The sequence below is a fragment of the Euphorbia lathyris genome, chromosome 3, assembly GCF_963576675.1.
Source record: "Euphorbia lathyris chromosome 3, ddEupLath1.1, whole genome shotgun sequence".
NCBI lineage: Eukaryota > Viridiplantae > Streptophyta > Magnoliopsida > Malpighiales > Euphorbiaceae > Euphorbia > Euphorbia lathyris.
In genome coordinates, this window is record NC_088912.1 from 100369685 (window position 1) to 100376860 (window position 7176).

The 7176-nt window shown below is 34.5% G+C and overlaps 1 pseudogene; it reads left to right on the forward strand.

The window, feature by feature from the left end:
- The first annotated feature begins 1847 nt into the window (after positions 1-1847).
- Positions 1848-7176, forward strand: LOC136222828 (receptor-like protein EIX2; annotated as a pseudogene).

Here is a 7176-nt window from a genome sequence, read left to right on the forward strand (position 1 = left end):
TTTCTCATTTTATTATTAAATTACAGAAAAAATATGAATCTTTTTTTAGAACCAACTAATATGTAACTGGTGCAGAATGAGGTACAAAAATGACTTTTGGAGTTGGAGTTGGACCGGTGTTATCTGTCTCAACATTACATTTCATCTCCTTGAGCTTCATTTATTATTTGTCAATTAATTTCAATACTACTTACTTCTCGAATGAAAGGTTTGGAAGACAACCACCTTTGTAAGGATCAAGGCCGCAAAGAAACTCTCCAGGAGTGGACGCAAGAGGGCCCGGTTCTTCAGCGCTTGAGCAGTGCGGTGCAAAAGCATAATAGGCAGAGAAGTTAGTTACAGAAGCCAGATAAATAAGCAGTCTAAAGCCGGGCTATAATTATTATTATATACGTAATATCTTTTACATGCCCAAAACTAGGCAGGGAAGCCTTTTTCAAAATTAATTTCAATAGTAATATTAATTTAAGTAGGTATCTGTCAATTTAAGTTGAAATTTCCAATAATTTCCAAATTCAATTAAAATTTGAAAAGAAGAAGAAAATGATTTCTTTATTTAAACAATGAACATCAATAAGATAGAGATAATGTGTAAAAATACTCTTAACATTTACAGAAATGCACAATTTTACTTTAATATTTAAAATGGTGTAATTTTACCCTTAACATTGATTGCTAAGAGCAATTTTTTTTTTTTGATGAAAAAATACTTTATTAATGAATCAAAGAATCGTCCTTTCTTAACTCACACTCGAGCCAAGAGCAATTTTACACTTCAACGGTTGTGTCCACTTTAGCGGTTGTGTCCACTTCAACAGTGGTATCACAACTTGATTGAATAACATTTTCTGTCTTCATAGCTTGCGATAGTTAGGAGTGAGTATGGTTCGGTTCGGTCTAAAAACCAAACCAAATCGAATTGGACCAAACTAAATTACCTGTATTTTTTAGGACCAATTCAAACCAAATTATAATTTGGTTTGGTCTGGACCAAACCGAATTATTTCGGTCCGGTCTGGCTTGGTTCATGTTTGGACCAAACAAAGCATTAGAGACTTACTGTTGCTTGTGTCTTCACTAACTAAATAATTATATAAAGCCATAATCATATAATTAGTTTTTTTTCTTTTGTATATATAATTAGTTAAGAGAGAAGAACATGTTTAATTGTTTTTCTTCTCTATATATAATTACTTAATTAATTTAAAACTCTAAAACTAAAAGCAGTATATATTTCGGTTCGGTTTTGGATTGAACCGAACCAAAAATCAAACTAACTTAAAAATTAGGACCGAACCAAACCAAAATATAATTCGGTTCAGTTTGGTCCGGTTTTTTTGTTCTTTGGATTTTTGGTTCGGATATGCTCACCTCTAGTGGTAGTTGTGCATCTATTGTTCGTGATTCAAAATTAACATATAATAGAATAACATCGCTTGAATTCATTTGACAGTGCTCTATAAAGCAGTCAACATCACTTGAATCAACAATCCAAACTACTATCCCAGAACCGCATGTAAACTCTACAATTTTACAAAATTAATTTTGATAGTAATGTCTATCCATTTAAGTTGAATTCGTCAAATTATATGTACAAATTCATTTAAAACAATGACTTTTGAAGAAAAGGAAAAACGAAATGAAACAAAATATTTCTAACCCTATAGAAAAATTCATGTTTATCTTCATTTCTAACCTCATTTTGTTAAAATGTAAAAGAACATTTATTGAGGTCATAAAGACTTTGACAAAACTATGCTCAAAACAAAGATTTTTACAGCAAAATATTCGTATATATTATAATATCAAATAACATCCTTTCTCACCTTTAAAATTACTTATCAACTATGATTTCTACTTGTGTTTGTGCTACTACTTTCATTCTCTTCTTCTTTTTCATAGCATGCCTTGAGGGTTGCATTGAGAGCGAGAGAAACGCTCTTTTGCAGTTTAAAAATGGTCTTTACGATCCTTCTAATCGTCTTTCCGATTGGATTTCTGACGAATCTGATTGCTGCAGTTGGACTGGAATTGTCTGCAACAATATTACTTTTCATGTCCTTGAGCTTCGTCTCAGAACTCTTTCTCTAGAAGAGTATTATGGTCCTGATCCTGATTATTCAGAGTACGAAGAATATCAAGAATACCGTAGGAAGTCAACATTGGGTGGAAAGGTTAGTGCTTCTTTGGTTCAGTTGAAACATTTGAGCTACTTGGATCTGAGCTACAATGATTTTGGAGGTGTTTCTATTCCCAAATTCATTGGTTTCTTGCAGAGTTTAAGATATCTTAACCTCTCCAGAGCTGGTTTTGGGGGAATGGTTCCTCCTCAGCTTGGAAATCTCTCAAATTTACACTATCTCAATCTTGAAAGTTACGAGGTATATGGTCTTTATGTTGAGAATTTAGATTGGGTTTCTAGTCTTTCTTCTTTGGAATTTCTAGATATGAGTTATGTGAACCTTAGTCAATCTTTTGATTGGTTAAAAGTGATCAATTCAGTCCCTTCTTTACTTGAATTGTACTTGTCAATGTGTAGCTGTAGTATTTGATATTTAAGAGTTTGGAACCAACATATATTTCTATTGAACTTCAGGAAATTTATACAAAAATACAGACATCAGTTACAACTGACTTCCATAACTTCTCCTTAATCTATGCAATAACTAAATAACTTCTCCTGAATTCAAAATAATTAAATAAAACATTATCTCATAATAAATTAACTAAGGCATATTTCCAACAAACTCCTCCTTGCCTTAGTATTTACAAAACCTTCTGGCTGCTCAACAAAAAATTTCTTCATGAAGATAGCCATTTAGAAACTTGACTACCCTTTATCAACTAGCCTCGCTTTGTGTTTGTTGATAGAACCATCAGCATTGAGTTTGGTTCTGAAAACCCATTTAACTCCAATTTTCTTTCTATTTTGAGGCATGTCAACTAGCTTCCAAGTGTCATTCTTCTCAATCATACGAAGCTCCTCTTTCATGGCTTCTATCCATTTGTCATCCTTCTCAGCTTCTTTAAATTCTGAAGGCGTAAAAACAGCAACATTACTTCTTTCATATATATCAGATAGAGATCTTGTGCCACGAACAGGAACATCATCAATATTTTCATCAATAATCTGCAAATTAGTTTGTGATTGCATTTCAAGTGACTCCTCCCAACTCCATTGTTTATCTTCCATGAACTTGACATCTGGGATCACAATAATTTTCCCATTTTCTCTAGTGGGCAGCCTTTTTTGTAGAAAAACTGCAGTACTCGTTGCTTCTGCCCAAAGATTTTTTGGCAATTCCTTTTCATGAAGCATGCATCTATTCATCTTCATGACACTCTGATTCTTTCTCTCACTTACACCGTTCTGTTGTGGTGTGTAAGGTGTTGTAAGTTGATTGCTAACATGACTTGCTGGTATTGCTTGCTTATCCTCCATCAAATTCAAGGCAAAACTTTTGGCTTTCATCTTCACTTTAAACACATCTTTGCCCCTTGTATCCTTGATGAAGCACCACTTGTCTTCAAAAATAACTTTGAAGCCCTTTTCAACAAGTTGTCCAACACTAAGCAAGTTTTTATCAATGTCAGGCACGTATAAAACATCAGTAATATGTTTTACACCTGCTAAGCTTTCAATGCCCACTGTTCCTTTTCCTTTCACTGAAATAAACTCACCATTTCCAATTTTGACTTTAGAAATGAGAGTTTTATCTATTTCTGTGAAAAGAGTTTGATCGTTGGTCATGTGATTTGTGCAACCACTATCTATCAACCACGCATCACTGGAGGTGTTGTTAACTGCAAAACACGTTGCCACAAAGAGTTGCTCTTCATCTTGTTCTTCTGTAACTTTTGCGGCTTCACTTTGTTGTGATCTGCAAACCTTTTCCATGTGGCCCATATTACCACATTTCCTGCACTTGATGTCAGGCCGCCACCAGCATCTTTTTGCCATATGATTCATCTTCTTGCAATATGGACAAGGTGTGCTCACATCATTTTTGTTATCACTGCTGAACTTGTTATTCTTCTTCTCCTTGTAATTTTTGTCTGGGCTGCCTCCTGGACTTTCAATTTTGGCCTTGAAAGCACCCTCTACCATTTCTTCTTTTCTCATCATTCTCCTTTGCTCTTGAGCCTGTAAAGCATTAACTAATTCTGCCAAAGATATGTTTGACAGATCTTTAGACTCCTCCAAAGAAGAAATCTTAGACTCATATTTTTCTGGCAAAGTAACAAGGATTTTTTGGACAATTCTCTCATCAGAGAACTCCTTACCAAGTAGCCTGACTTTGTTAACAATACCCGGCATCTTGTCAGAATAGTCTTTAATTGTTTCTGACCCCCTCATCTTCAACATCTCAAATTCTCTAATCAAATTGAGAACCTGCATGTTCTTAGTTCTTTCATTTCCCTGATACTCCTTCTTGATGTAGTCCCATATATCTTTTGCTAATTCCAGACTCATAATTCTAGTAAATATGGTGTTGGAAACAGAAGAAAAAAGACAGGCTTTAGCTTTTGACTTCCTTGTCTTTCTCTCCTTATGATTCTTTATCTGTGCCATTGTTGGATTTTGTGGAAGCGGAGCAACTTCATAATCTTCTTCTACAGCCTCCCAAAGATCCAATGCATCAAGATACACCTTCATTTTAATAGCCCAAACTTGATAATTCTGGCCATCAAAAACTGGTGCAGTAACATGATTAAAAGAGACTGCATCTCCTTCCATTCTCACAGATCCCTCAAGATAATATGCTCTGATACCAATTTGTAGTATTTGATATTTAAGAGTTTGGAACCAACATATATTTCTATTGAACTTCAGGAAATTTATACAGAAATACAGACATCAGTTACAACTGACTTCCATAACTTCTCCTTAATCTATGCAATAACTAAATAACTTCTCCTGAATTCAAAATAATTAAATAAAACATTATCTCATAATAAATTAACTAAGGCATATTTCCAACAGTAGCCTTCCTGTTTTCAATCATACGCATCTTCCCAGTCTCAACCTATCTTCTCTTCTGGTCCAATCCCGAGTGGTCTTCAAAATATGAGTTATTTCCTTAGGGAACTCTATTTGTCTGTCAATCATTTCAATTCTTCCCTACCCAACTGGTTATATGATTTAACCCATCTTCAAATCCTCAACCTCCAAGGAAATCGGTTGCAAGGTCAAATTTCTAGTGGCATTGGAAACTTAACTTCTCTAATTACCCTTGACATGTCACACAATAATGAACTTGAATTTGAAAAAGGAATTCCAAATTCATTTAAACATTTCTGCAATTTGAAGTCACTCGATCTTTCAACCATCAAATTGAACCAAAAAGTGAATGACATCTTGGAAATTTTATCGTCAGGATGTGTTTCTGGTGAGCTACAATCATTAACTTTGGCTGATTGTGAATTATCTGGCCATTTGACACAAGAACTCAGGTATTTCAAAAATCTTATTAACTTTGGTATATCATATAATTCAATCTCTGGTCCAATTCCTTTGTCTTTGGGAGAAATGAGTTCCTTGAAATATGTATATCTTAGTAATAACAGGCTGGAGGGTGAGGTTTCTCATCTCCACTTTGCAAATCTCATAAGGTTGGTTGATTTTGATGCATCTGGGAATAACATTGCATTGAGAGTTAGCTCCAATTGGATTCCTCCTCTTCAACTTCAATATCTATATTTACAATCTTGGCACATTGGACCTCAATTCCCAAATTGGCTTCGTCTATTAAAGTCTTTGACATATTTGGATTTATCCAACTGTGGGATTTCAACTCCAATTCCTATTTGGTTTTGGGATTCATTCCAAAATTATCAATTTTTGAACTTTTCTCATAACCAAATGCATGGTTCCGTTCCAAATATGCCTTTTGCTAATAGCGTCTTTTCGAGAATTTATTTGAGTTCCAATAATTTCAATGGACCGGTACCTTATTTTTCATCAAATGTCACTGCATTAGATCTCTCCAATAATTCATTTTCGGGATCTATCATTAACTTCTTATGCAACAAGATGAATGAGGAAAAGCAAATGCAAGTTCTTAATCTTGAAAGAAACTTCCTGCATGGTGAGATACCGGATTGTTGGAGTAGTTGGAAATATTTGGCAGCACTAAAATTAAGCAACAACAAGTTTAGCGGCAATATTCCCAACTCTATTGGAATTCTAAGTTTCCTTCAATCACTCCACCTTCACAATAATAATCTCTCTGGTGAAATACCTTTGACAATTCAAAACTGTAAAAAAAACTGTTCATACTTAATTTTAGTGAAAACAATTTGGTTGGAAGCATTCCAACATGGATCGGAGATGGATTTGCTGATTTGAGCATTCTCATGTTACATGAAAATAAGTTTGATGGCTACATATCTAAGGAGTTATGTCGTTTGGTTTCATTACACATCTTGAGCCTTGCTCATAATGGTTTATCTGGCACAATACCAAGTTGCTTTAGTAACTTTACTAATATGGCTATTAGAAATGATTATGATGGCGCATTTTATACTACTAACGTGAATGGTTTATTTATGGAGAGCAGCTTGATAGTGATGAAGGGGAAAGTGATGGAGTACAACACCAACCTTAGATTTGTAAGAAGCATAGACCTTTCGAATAACAATTTATCAGGAGAAATTCCTATAGAAATAACAGTCCTTGTAGAATTATTATCATTGAATTTGTCACAAAATGGTTTAACTGGAAGAATCCCTAGTAACATAGGTGACATGAAAGGACTGGATGCTATCGACTTCTCTCACAATAAACTTTCTGGTGAAATTCCCAAGAGCATGTCTACCTTGATATTTCTTGGTATATTGGATCTTTCTTATAACGATTTGTCAGGTAGAATTCCTTCAGGGACTCAATTGCAAAGTTTTAATTCTTCTAGTTTCATGGGCAATCAACTTTGTGGGCTTCCTCTCATTAAGAATTGCACCGTGGATAACGATGAGCCTAAGTTAGAAGAAAAAGATGAAAATGAAGATGAAGTAGATATATGGTTTTATGCAAGCATGGCTTTTGGGTTTGTATTTGGATTCTGGAGTGTTGTAGGTTCTCTTGTTTTCGTGAGGAGATGGAGACACTTTTATTTTCGTTCTCTTTACCATTTAGGAGAAAAGATTGGGTGGAAAGTTGTTCGTATGTTTCATTAA